The following is a 12,754-nucleotide window of genomic DNA, read 5'->3' on the forward strand; positions in this document are numbered from 1 at the left end:
CTTCAGCAACTGTGCATTGCATTGCCATGTAATGTAATGCAATGCTATCTATCTAGCTCTCCCTCTATACTTCCTTTTGGATAAACAGACATATTAGGCAAGCATTTTGGAGCTTTCACCTAAATAACTACAGGTGGTGAGATAAGCTGCACAATATAATTGACCTTTCAGTATATTGTTGCACACACACCATCTATTTAGCAAATGCCCTTGTTATCAACAGCAGCCTTTTAAACTCACCTGAGCTAACAGGTATGTGAGCTGGTTACTCTGCTGCGCTTAAAATTTCTTTTTTGGTTTGCTACAATGCCTTTTCTGAAACGTTGTCTCCCTCTGCTGGAACACTGACTTCTTTCATTTAATGCCTGCAGACTATAAAAGAGAAACCAACCCAAAAAGTTTGGTTGATTAGTCTGTGGCATTCTTTTAAACTGTTGCTTATGGCGGTCTCTGTGAGCTTCTCAGTGACATTCAGCCATCCAGGTATCCCGCCTGCAGTAGACGGAATGTGGCAATGGAACGCTGGCTGCGCGTGTCATAATAGGCTCTGAGCCTTTATATACCTGCGCACAGCAGCAGCCACCTTCAGTCTGCTGCTGGACAGCCAGCAGCAGCAGCAGCAGGAGAGGTAATTAATCAGCAACCCTCCTGCTAAGGGTAGACAGCTGCTCGTTCCACCCCCCCCCCCGCCTTAATTGGTTCTCCTCCCTTCCAACGGTGTTGAGGCGGGTGGGAACAGCCGGGGGTTGAGGGTACTGTGCTAAAAGAGGTGGAGTTATGCAGATCTAAAACGCGTGGATTGCAGCAGCAGCAAGCCGAAAAGTGCAGGCATGTGAGGGATCTAGAGGTTGACAGCATGTCTTCTTAACGGGAGTCCAGGTGGCCATCTCCACAAATGGACTTTTCAGAATCCTTGGGTGGCACCGTAGTCGGAAACCAATTCTGGTTATCGCTTCTCGGCCTTTTGGCTAAGATCAAGTGTAGTATCTGTTCTTATCAGTTTAATATCTGATACGTCCCCTATCTGGGGACCATATATTAAATGGATTTTTAGAACAGGGAGATGGAAAAAGAGCTTGCTCTGTCCACTCCACGCATTGACCTGGTATTGCAGTATCTCCAGGACCGGTGCACCCCTTCTTTAATGCAGTTTCTAAAATCAGAAAGAATTGAATTCAATGCTTTTTGTTCATTTGGCTTGTTTGTCGGATTTTGGGATGGACTCTTTGGCTTTGCTTTTCTTCTCCTCATTGGATTTTTCATGTTAAAAGTTGCAGAAGCCAGATGACAAGCTCATTTTAGTTCAACTTCAGCAACTGTGCATTGCATTGCCATGTAATGTAATGCAATGCTATCTATCTAGCTCTCCCTCTATACTTCCTTTTGGATAAACAGACATATTAGGCAAGCATTTTGGAGCTTTCACCTAAATAACTACAGGTGGTGAGATAAGCTGCACAATATAATTGACCTTTCAGTATATTGTTGCACACACACCATCTATTTAGCAAATGCCCTTGTTATCAACAGCAGCCTTTTAAACTCACCTGAGCTAACAGGTATGTGAGCTGGTTACTCTGCTGCGCTTAAAATTTCTTTTTTGGTTTGCTACAATGCCTTTTCTGAAACGTTGTCTCCCTCTGCTGGAACACTGACTTCTTTCATTTAATGCCTGCAGACTATAAAAGAGAAACCAACCCAAAAAGTTTGGTTGATTAGTCTGTGGCATTCTTTTAAACTGTTGCTTATGGCGGTCTCTGTGAGCTTCTCAGTGACATTCAGCCATCCAGGTATCCCGCCTGCAGTAGACGGAATGTGGCAATGGAACGCTGGCTGCGCGTGTCATAATAGGCTCTGAGCCTTTATATACCTGCGCACAGCAGCAGCCACCTTCAGTCTGCTGCTGGACAGCCAGCAGCAGCAGCAGCAGGAGAGGTAATTAATCAGCAACCCTCCTGCTAAGGGTAGACAGCTGCTCGTTCCACCCCCCCCCCCCGCCTTAATTGGTTCTCCTCCCTTCCAACGGTGTTGAGGCGGGTGGGAACAGCCGGGGGTTGAGGGTACTGTGCTAAAAGAGGTGGAGTTATGCAGATCTAAAACGCGTGGATTGCAGCAGCAGCAAGCCGAAAAGTGCAGGCATGTGAGGGATCTAGAGGTTGACAGCATGTCTTCTTAACGGGAGTCCAGGTGGCCATCTCCACAAATGGACTTTTCAGAATCCTTGGGTGGCACCGTAGTCGGAAACCAATTCTGGTTATCGCTTCTCGGCCTTTTGGCTAAGATCAAGTGTAGTATCTGTTCTTATCAGTTTAATATCTGATACGTCCCCTATCTGGGGACCATATATTAAATGGATTTTTAGAACAGGGAGATGGAAAAAAAGCTTGCTCTGTCCACTCCACGCATTGACCTGGTATTGCAGTATCTCCAGGACCGGTGCACCCCTTCTTTAATGCAGTTTCTAAAATCAGATAGAATTGAATTCAATGCTTTTTGTTCATTTGGCTTGTTTGTCGGATTTTGGGATGGACTCTTTGGCTTTGCTTTTCTTCTCCTCATTGGATTTTTCATGTTAAAAGTTGCAGAAGCCAGATGACAAGCTCATTTTGGTTCAACTTCAGCAACTGTGCATTGCATTGCCATGTAATGTAATGCAATGCTATCTATCTAGCTCTCCCTCTATACTTCCTTTTGGATAAACAGACATATTAGGCAAGCATTTTGGAGCTTTCACCTAAATAACTACAGGTGGTGAGATAAGCTGCACAATATAATTGACCTTTCAGTATATTGTTGCACACACACCATCTATTTAGCAAATGCCCTTGTTATCAACAGCAGCCTTTTAAACTCACCTGAGCTAACAGGTATGTGAGCTGGTTACTCTGCTGCGCTTAAAATTTCTTTTTTGGTTTGCTACAATGCCTTTTCTGAAACGTTGTCTCCCTCTGCTGGAACACTGACTTCTTTCATTTAATGCCTGCAGACTATAAAAGAGAAACCAACCCAAAAAGTTTGGTTGATTAGTCTGTGGCATTCTTTTAAACTGTTGCTTATGGCGGTCTCTGTGAGCTTCTCAGTGACATTCAGCCATCCAGGTATCCCGCCTGCAGTAGACGGAATGTGGCAATGGAACGCTGGCTGCGCGTGTCATAATAGGCTCTGAGCCTTTATATACCTGCGCACAGCAGCAGCCACCTTCAGTCTGCTGCTGGACAGCCAGCAGCAGCAGCAGCAGGAGAGGTAATTAATCAGCAACCCTCCTGCTAAGGGTAGACAGCTGCTCGTTCCACCCCCCCCCCGCCTTAATTGGTTCTCCTCCCTTCCAACGGTGTTGAGGCGGGTGGGAACAGCCGGGGGTTGAGGGTACTGTGCTAAAAGAGGTGGAGTTATGCAGATCTAAATCGCGTGGATTGCAGCAGCAGCAAGCCGAAAAGTGCAGGCATGTGAGGGATCTAGAGGTTGACAGCATGTCTTCTTAACGGGAGTCCAGGTGGCCATCTCCACAAATGGACTTTTCAGAATCCTTGGGTGGCACCGTAGTCGGAAACCAATTCTGGTTATCGCTTCTCGGCCTTTTGGCTAAGATCAAGTGTAGTATCTGTTCTTATCAGTTTAATATCTGATACGTCCCCTATCTGGGGACCATATATTAAATGGATTTTTAGAACAGGGAGATGGAAAAAGAGCTTGCTCTGTCCACTCCACGCATTGACCTGGTATTGCAGTATCTCCAGGACCGATGCACCCCTTCTTTAATGCAGTTTCTAAAATCAGAAAGAATTGAATTCAATGCTTTTTGTTCATTTGGCTTGTTTGTCGGATTTTGGGATGGACTCTTTGGCTTTGCTTTTCTTCTCCTCATTGGATTTTTCATGTTAAAAGTTGCAGAAGCCAGATGACAAGCTCATTTTGGTTCAACTTCAGCAACTGTGCATTGCATTGCCATGTAATGTAATGCAATGCTATCTATCTAGCTCTCCCTCTATACTTCCTTTTGGATAAACAGACATATTAGGCAAGCATTTTGGAGCTTTCACCTAAATAACTACAGGTGGTGAGATAAGCTGCACAATATAATTGACCTTTCAGTATATTGTTGCACACACACCATCTATTTAGCAAATGCCCTTGTTATCAACAGCAGCCTTTTAAACTCACCTGAGCTAACAGGTATGTGAGCTGGTTACTCTGCTGCGCTTAAAATTTCTTTTTTGGTTTGCTACAATGCCTTTTCTGAAACGTTGTCTCCCTCTGCTGGAACACTGACTTCTTTCATTTAATGCCTGCAGACTATAAAAGAGAAACCAACCCAAAAAGTTTGGTTGATTAGTCTGTGGCATTCTTTTAAACTGTTGCTTATGGCGGTCTCTGTGAGCTTCTCAGTGACATTCAGCCATCCAGGTATCCCGCCTGCAGTAGACGGAATGTGGCAATGGAACGCTGGCTGCGCGTGTCATAATAGGCTCTGAGCCTTTATATACCTGCGCACAGCAGCAGCCACCTTCAGTCTGCTGCTGGACAGCCAGCAGCAGCAGCAGCAGGAGAGGTAATTAATCAGCAACCCTCCTGCTAAGGGTAGACAGCTGCTCGTTCCACCCCCCCCCCCCCCGCCTTAATTGGTTCTCCTCCCTTCCAACGGTGTTGAGGCGGGTGGGAACAGCCGGGGGTTGAGGGTACTGTGCTAAAAGAGGTGGAGTTATGCAGATCTAAAACGCGTGGATTGCAGCAGCAGCAAGCCGAAAAGTGCAGGCATGTGAGGGATCTAGAGGTTGACAGCATGTCTTCTTAACGGGAGTCCAGGTGGCCATCTCCACAAATGGACTTTTCAGAATCCTTGGGTGGCACCGTAGTCGGAAACCAATTCTGGTTATCGCTTCTCGGCCTTTTGGCTAAGATCAAGTGTAGTATCTGTTCTTATCAGTTTAATATCTGATACGTCCCCTATCTGCGGACCATATATTAAATGGATTTTTAGAACAGGGAGATGGAAAAAGAGCTTGCTCTGTCCACTCCACGCATTGACCTGGTATTGCAGTATCTCCAGGACCGGTGCACCCCTTCTTTAATGCAGTTTCTAAAATCAGAAAGAATTGAATTCAATGCTTTTTGTTCATTTGGCTTGTTTGTCGGATTTTGGGATGGACTCTTTGGCTTTGCTTTTCTTCTCCTCATTGGATTTTTCATGTTAAAAGTTGCAGAAGCCAGATGACAAGCTCATTTTGGTTCAACTTCAGCAACTGTGCATTGCATTGCCATGTAATGTAATGCAATGCTATCTATCTAGCTCTCCCTCTATACTTCCTTTTGGATAAACAGACATATTAGGCAAGCATTTTGGAGCTTTCACCTAAATAACTACAGGTGGTGAGATAAGCTGCACAATATAATTGACCTTTCAGTATATTGTTGCACACACACCATCTATTTAGCAAATGCCCTTGTTATCAACAGCAGCCTTTTAAACTCACCTGAGCTAACAGGTATGTGAGCTGGTTACTCTGCTGCGCTTAAAATTTCTTTTTTGGTTTGCTACAATGCCTTTTCTGAAACGTTGTCTCCCTCTGCTGGAACACTGACTTCTTTCATTTAATGCCTGCAGACTATAAAAGAGAAACCAACCCAAAAAGTTTGGTTGATTAGTCTGTGGCATTCTTTTAAACTGTTGCTTATGGCGGTCTCTGTGAGCTTCTCAGTGACATTCAGCCATCCAGGTATCCCGCCTGCAGTAGACGGAATGTGGCAATGGAACGCTGGCTGCGCGTGTCATAATAGGCTCTGAGCCTTTATATACCTGCGCACAGCAGCAGCCACCTTCAGTCTGCTGCTGGACAGCCAGCAGCAGCAGCAGCAGGAGAGGTAATTAATCAGCAACCCTCCTGCTAAGGGTAGACAGCTGCTCGTTCCACCCCCCCCCCCCGCCTTAATTGGTTCTCCTCCCTTCCAACGGTGTTGAGGCGGGTGGGAACAGCCGGGGGTTGAGGGTACTGTGCTAAAAGAGGTGGAGTTATGCAGATCTAAAACGCGTGGATTGCAGCAGCAGCAAGCCGAAAAGTGCAGGCATGTGAGGGATCTAGAGGTTGACAGCATGTCTTCTTAACGGGAGTCCAGGTGGCCATCTCCACAAATGGACTTTTCAGAATCCTTGGGTGGCACCGTAGTCGGAAACCAATTCTGGTTATCGCTTCTCGGCCTTTTGGCTAAGATCAAGTGTAGTATCTGTTCTTATCAGTTTAATATCTGATACGTCCCCTATCTGGGGACCATATATTAAATGGATTTTTAGAACAGGGAGATGGAAAAAGAGCTTGCTCTGTCCACTCCACGCATTGACCTGGTATTGCAGTATCTCCAGGACCGGTGCACCCCTTCTTTAATGCAGTTTCTAAAATCAGATAGAATTGAATTCAATGCTTTTTGTTCATTTGGCTTGTTTGTCGGATTTTGGGATGGACTCTTTGGCTTTGCTTTTCTTCTCCTCATTGGATTTTTCATGTTAAAAGTTGCAGAAGCCAGATGACAAGCTCATTTTGGTTCAACTTCAGCAACTGTGCATTGCATTGCCATGTAATGTAATGCAATGCTATCTATCTAGCTCTCCCTCTATACTTCCTTTTGGATAAACAGACATATTAGGCAAGCATTTTGGAGCTTTCACCTAAATAACTACAGGTGGTGAGATAAGCTGCACAATATAATTGACCTTTCAGTATATTGTTGCACACACACCATCTATTTAGCAAATGCCCTTGTTATCAACAGCAGCCTTTTAAACTCACCTGAGCTAACAGGTATGTGAGCTGGTTACTCTGCTGCGCTTAAAATTTCTTTTTTGGTTTGCTACAATGCCTTTTCTGAAACGTTGTCTCCCTCTGCTGGAACACTGACTTCTTTCATTTAATGCCTGCAGACTATAAAAGAGAAACCAACCCAAAAAGTTTGGTTGATTAGTCTGTGGCATTCTTTTAAACTGTTGCTTATGGCGGTCTCTGTGAGCTTCTCAGTGACATTCAGCCATCCAGGTATCCCGCCTGCAGTAGACGGAATGTGGCAATGGAACGCTGGCTGCGCGTGTCATAATAGGCTCTGAGCCTTTATATACCTGCGCACAGCAGCAGCCACCTTCAGTCTGCTGCTGGACAGCCAGCAGCAGCAGCAGCAGGAGAGGTAATTAATCAGCAACCCTCCTGCTAAGGGTAGACAGCTGCTCGTTCCACCCCCCCCCCCCGCCTTAATTGGTTCTCCTCCCTTCCAACGGTGTTGAGGCGGGTGGGAACAGCCGGGGGTTGAGGGTACTGTGCTAAAAGAGGTGGAGTTATGCAGATCTAAAACGCGTGGATTGCAGCAGCAGCAAGCCGAAAAGTGCAGGCATGTGAGGGATCTAGAGGTTGACAGCATGTCTTCTTAACGGGAGTCCGGGTGCCCATCTCCACAAATGGACTTTTCAGAATCCTTGGGTGGCACCGTAGTCGGAAACCAATTCTGGTTATCGCTTCTCGGCCTTTTGGCTAAGATCAAGTGTAGTATCTGTTCTTATCAGTTTAATATCTGATACGTCCCCTATCTGGGGACCATATATTAAATGGATTTTTAGAACAGGGAGATGGAAAAAGAGCTTGCTCTATCCACTCCACGCATTGACCTGGTATTGCAGTATCTCCAGGACCGGTGCACCCCTTCTTTAATGCAGTTTCTAAAATCAGAAAGAATTGAATTCAATGCTTTTTGTTCATTTGGCTTGTTTGTCGGATTTTGGGATGGACTCTTTGGCTTTGCTTTTCTTCTCCTCATTGGATTTTTCATGTTAAAAGTTGCAGAAGCCAGATGACAAGCTCATTTTGGTTCAACTTCAGCAACTGTGCATTGCATTGCCATGTAATGTAATGCAATGCTATCTATCTAGCTCTCCCTCTATACTTCCTTTTGGATAAACAGACATATTAGGCAAGCATTTTGGAGCTTTCACCTAAATAACTACAGGTGGTGAGATAAGCTGCACAATATAATTGACCTTTCAGTATATTGTTGCACACACACCATCTATTTAGCAAATGCCCTTGTTATCAACAGCAGCCTTTTAAACTCACCTGAGCTAACAGGCATGTGAGCTGGTTACTCTGCTGCGCTTAAAATTTCTTTTTTGGTTTGCTACAATGCCTTTTCTGAAACGTTGTCTCCCTCTGCTGGAACACTGACTTCTTTCATTTAATGCCTGCAGACTATAAAAGAGAAACCAACCCAAAAAGTTTGGTTGATTAGTCTGTGGCATTCTTTTAAACTGTTGCTTATGGCGGTCTCTGTGAGCTTCTCAGTGACATTCAGCCATCCAGGTATCCCGCCTGCAGTAGACGGAATGTGGCAATGGAACGCTGGCTGCGCGTGTCATAATAGGCTCTGAGCCTTTATATACCTGCGCACAGCAGCAGCCACCTTCAGTCTGCTGCTGGACAGCCAGCAGCAGCAGCAGCAGGAGAGGTAATTAATCAGCAACCCTCCTGCTAAGGGTAGACAGCTGCTCGTTCCACCCCCCCCCCCCGCCTTAATTGGTTCTCCTCCCTTCCAACGGTGTTGAGGCGGGTGGGAACAGCCGGGGGTTGAGGGTACTGTGCTAAAAGAGGTGGAGTTATGCAGATCTAAAACGCGTGGATTGCAGCAGCAGCAAGCCGAAAAGTGCAGGCATGTGAGGGATCTAGAGGTTGACAGCATGTCTTCTTAACGGGAGTCCGGGTGCCCATCTCCACAAATGGACTTTTCAGAATCCTTGGGTGGCACCGTAGTCGGAAACCAATTCTGGTTATCGCTTCTCGGCCTTTTGGCTAAGATCAAGTGTAGTATCTGTTCTTATCAGTTTAATATCTGATACGTCCCCTATCTGGGGACCATATATTAAATGGATTTTTAGAACAGGGAGATGGAAAAAGAGCTTGCTCTGTCCACTCCACGCATTGACCTGGTATTGCAGTATCTCCAGGACCGGTGCACCCCTTCTTTAATGCAGTTTCTAAAATCAGAAAGAATTGAATTCAATGCTTTTTGTTCATTTGGCTTGTTTGTCGGATTTTGGGATGGACTCTTTGGCTTTGCTTTTCTTCTCCTCATTGGATTTTTCATGTTAAAAGTTGCAGAAGCCAGATGACAAGCTCATTTTGGTTCAACTTCAGCAACTGTGCATTGCATTGCCATGTAATGTAATGCAATGCTATCTATCTAGCTCTCCCTCTATACTTCCTTTTGGATAAACAGACATATTAGGCAAGCATTTTGGAGCTTTCACCTAAATAACTACAGGTGGTGAGATAAGCTGCACAATATAATTGACCTTTCAGTATATTGTTGCACACACACCATCTATTTAGCAAATGCCCTTGTTATCAACAGCAGCCTTTTAAACTCACCTGAGCTAACAGGTATGTGAGCTGGTTACTCTGCTGCGCTTAAAATTTCTTTTTTGGTTTGCTACAATGCCTTTTCTGAAACGTTGTCTCCCTCTGCTGGAACACTGACTTCTTTCATTTAATGCCTGCAGACTATAAAAGAGAAACCAACCCAAAAAGTTTGGTTGATTAGTCTGTGGCATTCTTTTAAACTGTTGCTTATGGCGGTCTCTGTGAGCTTCTCAGTGACATTCAGCCATCCAGGTATCCCGCCTGCAGTAGACGGAATGTGGCAATGGAACGCTGGATGCGCGTGTCATAATAGGCTCTGAGCCTTTATATACCTGCGCACAGCAGCAGCCACCTTCAGTCTGCTGCTGGACAGCCAGCAGCAGCAGCAGGAGAGGTAATTAATCAGCAACCCTCCTGCTAAGGGTAGACAGCTGCTCGTTCCACCCCCCCCCCGCCTTAATTGGTTCTCCTCCCTTCCAACGGTGTTGAGGCGGGTGGGAACAGCCGGGGGTTGAGGGTACTGTGCTAAAAGAGGTGGAGTTATGCAGATCTAAAACGCGTGGATTGCAGCAGCAGCAAGCCGAAAAGTGCAGGCATGTGAGGGATCTAGAGGTTGACAGCATGTCTTCTTAACGGGAGTCCAGGTGGCCATCTCCACAAATGGACTTTTCAGAATCCTTGGGTGGCACCGTAGTCGGAAACCAATTCTGGTTATCGCTTCTCGGCCTTTTGGCTAAGATCAAGTGTAGTATCTGTTCTTATCAGTTTAATATCTGATACGTCCCCTATCTGGGGACCATATATTAAATGGATTTTTAGAACAGGGAGATGGAAAAAGAGCTTGCTCTGTCCACTCCACGCATTGACCTGGTATTGCAGTATCTCCAGGACCGGTGCACCCCTTCTTTAATGCAGTTTCTAAAATCAGAAAGAATTGAATTCAATGCTTTTTGTTCATTTGGCTTGTTTGTCGGATTTTGGGATGGACTCTTTGGCTTTGCTTTTCTTCTCCTCATTGGATTTTTCATGTTAAAAGTTGCAGAAGCCAGATGACAAGCTCATTTTGGTTCAACTTCAGCAACTGTGCATTGCATTGCCATGTAATGTAATGCAATGCTATCTATCTAGCTCTCCCTCTATACTTCCTTTTGGATAAACAGACATATTAGGCAAGCATTTTGGAGCTTTCACCTAAATAACTACAGGTGGTGAGATAAGCTGCACAATATAATTGACCTTTCAGTATATTGTTGCACACACACCATCTATTTAGCAAATGCCCTTGTTATCAACAGCAGCCTTTTAAACTCACCTGAGCTAACAGGTATGTGAGCTGGTTACTCTGCTGCGCTTAAAATTTCTTTTTTGGTTTGCTACAATGCCTTTTCTGAAACGTTGTCTCCCTCTGCTGGAACACTGACTTCTTTCATTTAATGCCTGCAGACTATAAAAGAGAAACCAACCCAAAAAGTTTGGTTGATTAGTCTGTGGCATTCTTTTAAACTGTTGCTTATGGCGGTCTCTGTGAGCTTCTCAGTGACATTCAGCCATCCAGGTATCCCGCCTGCAGTAGACGGAATGTGGCAATGGAACGCTGGCTGCGCGTGTCATAATAGGCTCTGAGCCTTTATATACCTGCGCACAGCAGCAGCCACCTTCAGTCTGCTGCTGGACAGCCAGCAGCAGCAGCAGCAGGAGAGGTAATTAATCAGCAACCCTCCTGCTAAGGGTAGACAGCTGCTCGTTCCACCCCCCCCCCCCCCGCCTTAATTGGTTCTCCTCCCTTCCAATGGTGTTGAGGCGGGTGGGAACAGCCGGGGGTTGAGGGTACTGTGCTAAAAGAGGTGGAGTTATGCAGATCTAAAACGCGTGGATTGCAGCAGCAGCAAGCCGAAAAGTGCAGGCATGTGAGGGATCTAGAGGTTGACAGCATGTCTTCTTAACGGGAGTCCAGGTGGCCATCTCCACAAATGGACTTTTCAGAATCCTTGGGTGGCACCGTAGTCGGAAACCAATTCTGGTTATCGCTTCTCGGCCTTTTGGCTAAGATCAAGTGTAGTATCTTTTGAAATGCAGTTTTGTCCTTGGGCTGCCCTAGTAAATTGATGCATATTACACACTGGTTTGGTGCACTTGTTAGTACGCCAGGTGGCTCATAGAGTTATCTGATGGAAAACATGGCCCTCCAGGATCGAAATCACTAGGCTGGGTAAGTGTGAGGGCTTTGGAGCAATGTGCCCCAGGAGTAGGCGCCCTGGTGGGAGTCCAAGCTTACTGGGACTGGGAACCCCAGAAAGACTTGGCTTCGTAGCATGCCGCACCTTTGCCAATCATACTTTCTGAGCAACCCCCCCTATTCCTGGCCTCCGGGCTAGGAAGGGGAATTTTTATAAACCCGGTCGGAGGTCCGGTCAGCTTTGGGCTGAGAAACCAACACAGGCTCCAGCTCCACTAGGGTGGCAGCCTAGATGGAAGCTGGGAGCACGAAAACGGCTCTTCTCCGGCTTCGGCTAGGGAGAGCATCGGAGATCCCTGACCCTCGCTGTGGCCTTCTGGCTCGGAGGGATGGGGATGGTTTATTGGGGACCCTCTCCTCCGGGAAGGGTCCACATGAATCCTCGCCTCGTGCGCTGTTTTGGTGTGACTTCGGACACATTTTTCAGTGCCTTGGATGCAGCTTCAATCAAAAATCTGTTCTTATCAGTTTAATATCTGATACGTCCCCTATCTGGGGACCATATATTAAATGGATTTTTAGAACAGGGAGATGGAAAAAGAGCTTGCTCTGTCCACTCCACGCATTGACCTGGTATTGCAGTATCTCCAGGACCGGTGCACCCCTTCTTTAATGCAGTTTCTAAAATCAGAAAGAATTGAATTCAATGCTTTTTGTTCATTTGGCTTGTTTGTCGGATTTTGGGATGGACTCTTTGGCTTTGCTTTTCTTCTCCTCATTGGATTTTTCATGTTAAAAGTTGCAGAAGCCAGATGACAAGCTCATTTTGGTTCAACTTCAGCAACTGTGCATTGCATTGCCATGTAATGTAATGCAATGCTATCTATCTAGCTCTCCCTCTATACTTCCTTTTGGATAAACAGACATATTAGGCAAGCATTTTGAAGCTTTCACCTAAATAACTACAGGTGGTGAGATAAGCTGCACAATATAATTGACCTTTCAGTATATTGTTGCACACACACCATCTATTTAGCAAATGCCCTTGTTATCAACAGCAGCCTTTTAAACTCACCTGAGCTAACAGGTATGTGAGCTGGTTACTCTGCTGCGCTTAAAATTTCTTTTTTGGTTTGCTACAATGCCTTTTCTGAAACGTTGTCTCCCTCTGCTGGAACACTGACTTCTTTCA

At 45.6% G+C, this 12,754-nt stretch overlaps 8 non-coding genes and 2 pseudogenes across 8 annotated transcripts; all 10 read left to right on the forward strand.

Annotated features, from left to right (window-relative positions):
• Positions 1 to 948: 948 nt before the first annotated feature.
• On the forward strand, positions 949 to 1,139 carry LOC141159355 (U2 spliceosomal RNA). Its single transcript, XR_012249363.1, has one exon. It is a non-coding gene; the product is annotated as a U2 spliceosomal RNA (small nuclear RNA).
• A 1,117-nt stretch (positions 1,140 to 2,256) lies between these two features.
• Positions 2,257 to 2,447, forward strand: LOC141159781 (U2 spliceosomal RNA). The gene has a single exon (XR_012249779.1). It is a non-coding gene; the product is annotated as a U2 spliceosomal RNA (small nuclear RNA).
• A 1,115-nt stretch (positions 2,448 to 3,562) lies between these two features.
• On the forward strand, positions 3,563 to 3,753 carry LOC141159447 (U2 spliceosomal RNA). Its single transcript, XR_012249454.1, has one exon. It is a non-coding gene; the product is annotated as a U2 spliceosomal RNA (small nuclear RNA).
• Positions 3,754 to 4,872: 1,119 nt separating this feature from the next.
• LOC141159949 (U2 spliceosomal RNA) lies at positions 4,873 to 5,063 on the forward strand. The gene has a single exon (XR_012249942.1). It is a non-coding gene; the product is annotated as a U2 spliceosomal RNA (small nuclear RNA).
• A 1,117-nt stretch (positions 5,064 to 6,180) lies between these two features.
• On the forward strand, positions 6,181 to 6,371 carry LOC141159356 (U2 spliceosomal RNA). Its single transcript, XR_012249364.1, has one exon. It is a non-coding gene; the product is annotated as a U2 spliceosomal RNA (small nuclear RNA).
• Positions 6,372 to 7,488: 1,117 nt separating this feature from the next.
• On the forward strand, positions 7,489 to 7,679 carry LOC141157825 (U2 spliceosomal RNA). Its single transcript, XR_012247864.1, has one exon. It is a non-coding gene; the product is annotated as a U2 spliceosomal RNA (small nuclear RNA).
• Positions 7,680 to 8,796: 1,117 nt separating this feature from the next.
• LOC141159357 (U2 spliceosomal RNA) lies at positions 8,797 to 8,987 on the forward strand. The gene has a single exon (XR_012249365.1). It is a non-coding gene; the product is annotated as a U2 spliceosomal RNA (small nuclear RNA).
• A 1,112-nt stretch (positions 8,988 to 10,099) lies between these two features.
• LOC141159358 (U2 spliceosomal RNA) lies at positions 10,100 to 10,290 on the forward strand. Its single transcript, XR_012249366.1, has one exon. It is a non-coding gene; the product is annotated as a U2 spliceosomal RNA (small nuclear RNA).
• A 1,119-nt stretch (positions 10,291 to 11,409) lies between these two features.
• Positions 11,410 to 11,524, forward strand: LOC141160376 (U2 spliceosomal RNA; annotated as a pseudogene).
• Positions 11,525 to 12,048: 524 nt separating this feature from the next.
• LOC141160107 (U2 spliceosomal RNA) lies at positions 12,049 to 12,229 on the forward strand (annotated as a pseudogene).
• Positions 12,230 to 12,754: the final 525 nt, after the last annotated feature.

The sequence above is a fragment of the Phyllobates terribilis genome, unplaced genomic scaffold, assembly GCF_046119375.1.
Source record: "Phyllobates terribilis strain yellow unplaced genomic scaffold, ASM4611937v1 Scaffold_8__6_contigs__length_399053987, whole genome shotgun sequence".
NCBI classification, from domain to species: domain Eukaryota; kingdom Metazoa; phylum Chordata; class Amphibia; order Anura; family Dendrobatidae; genus Phyllobates; species Phyllobates terribilis.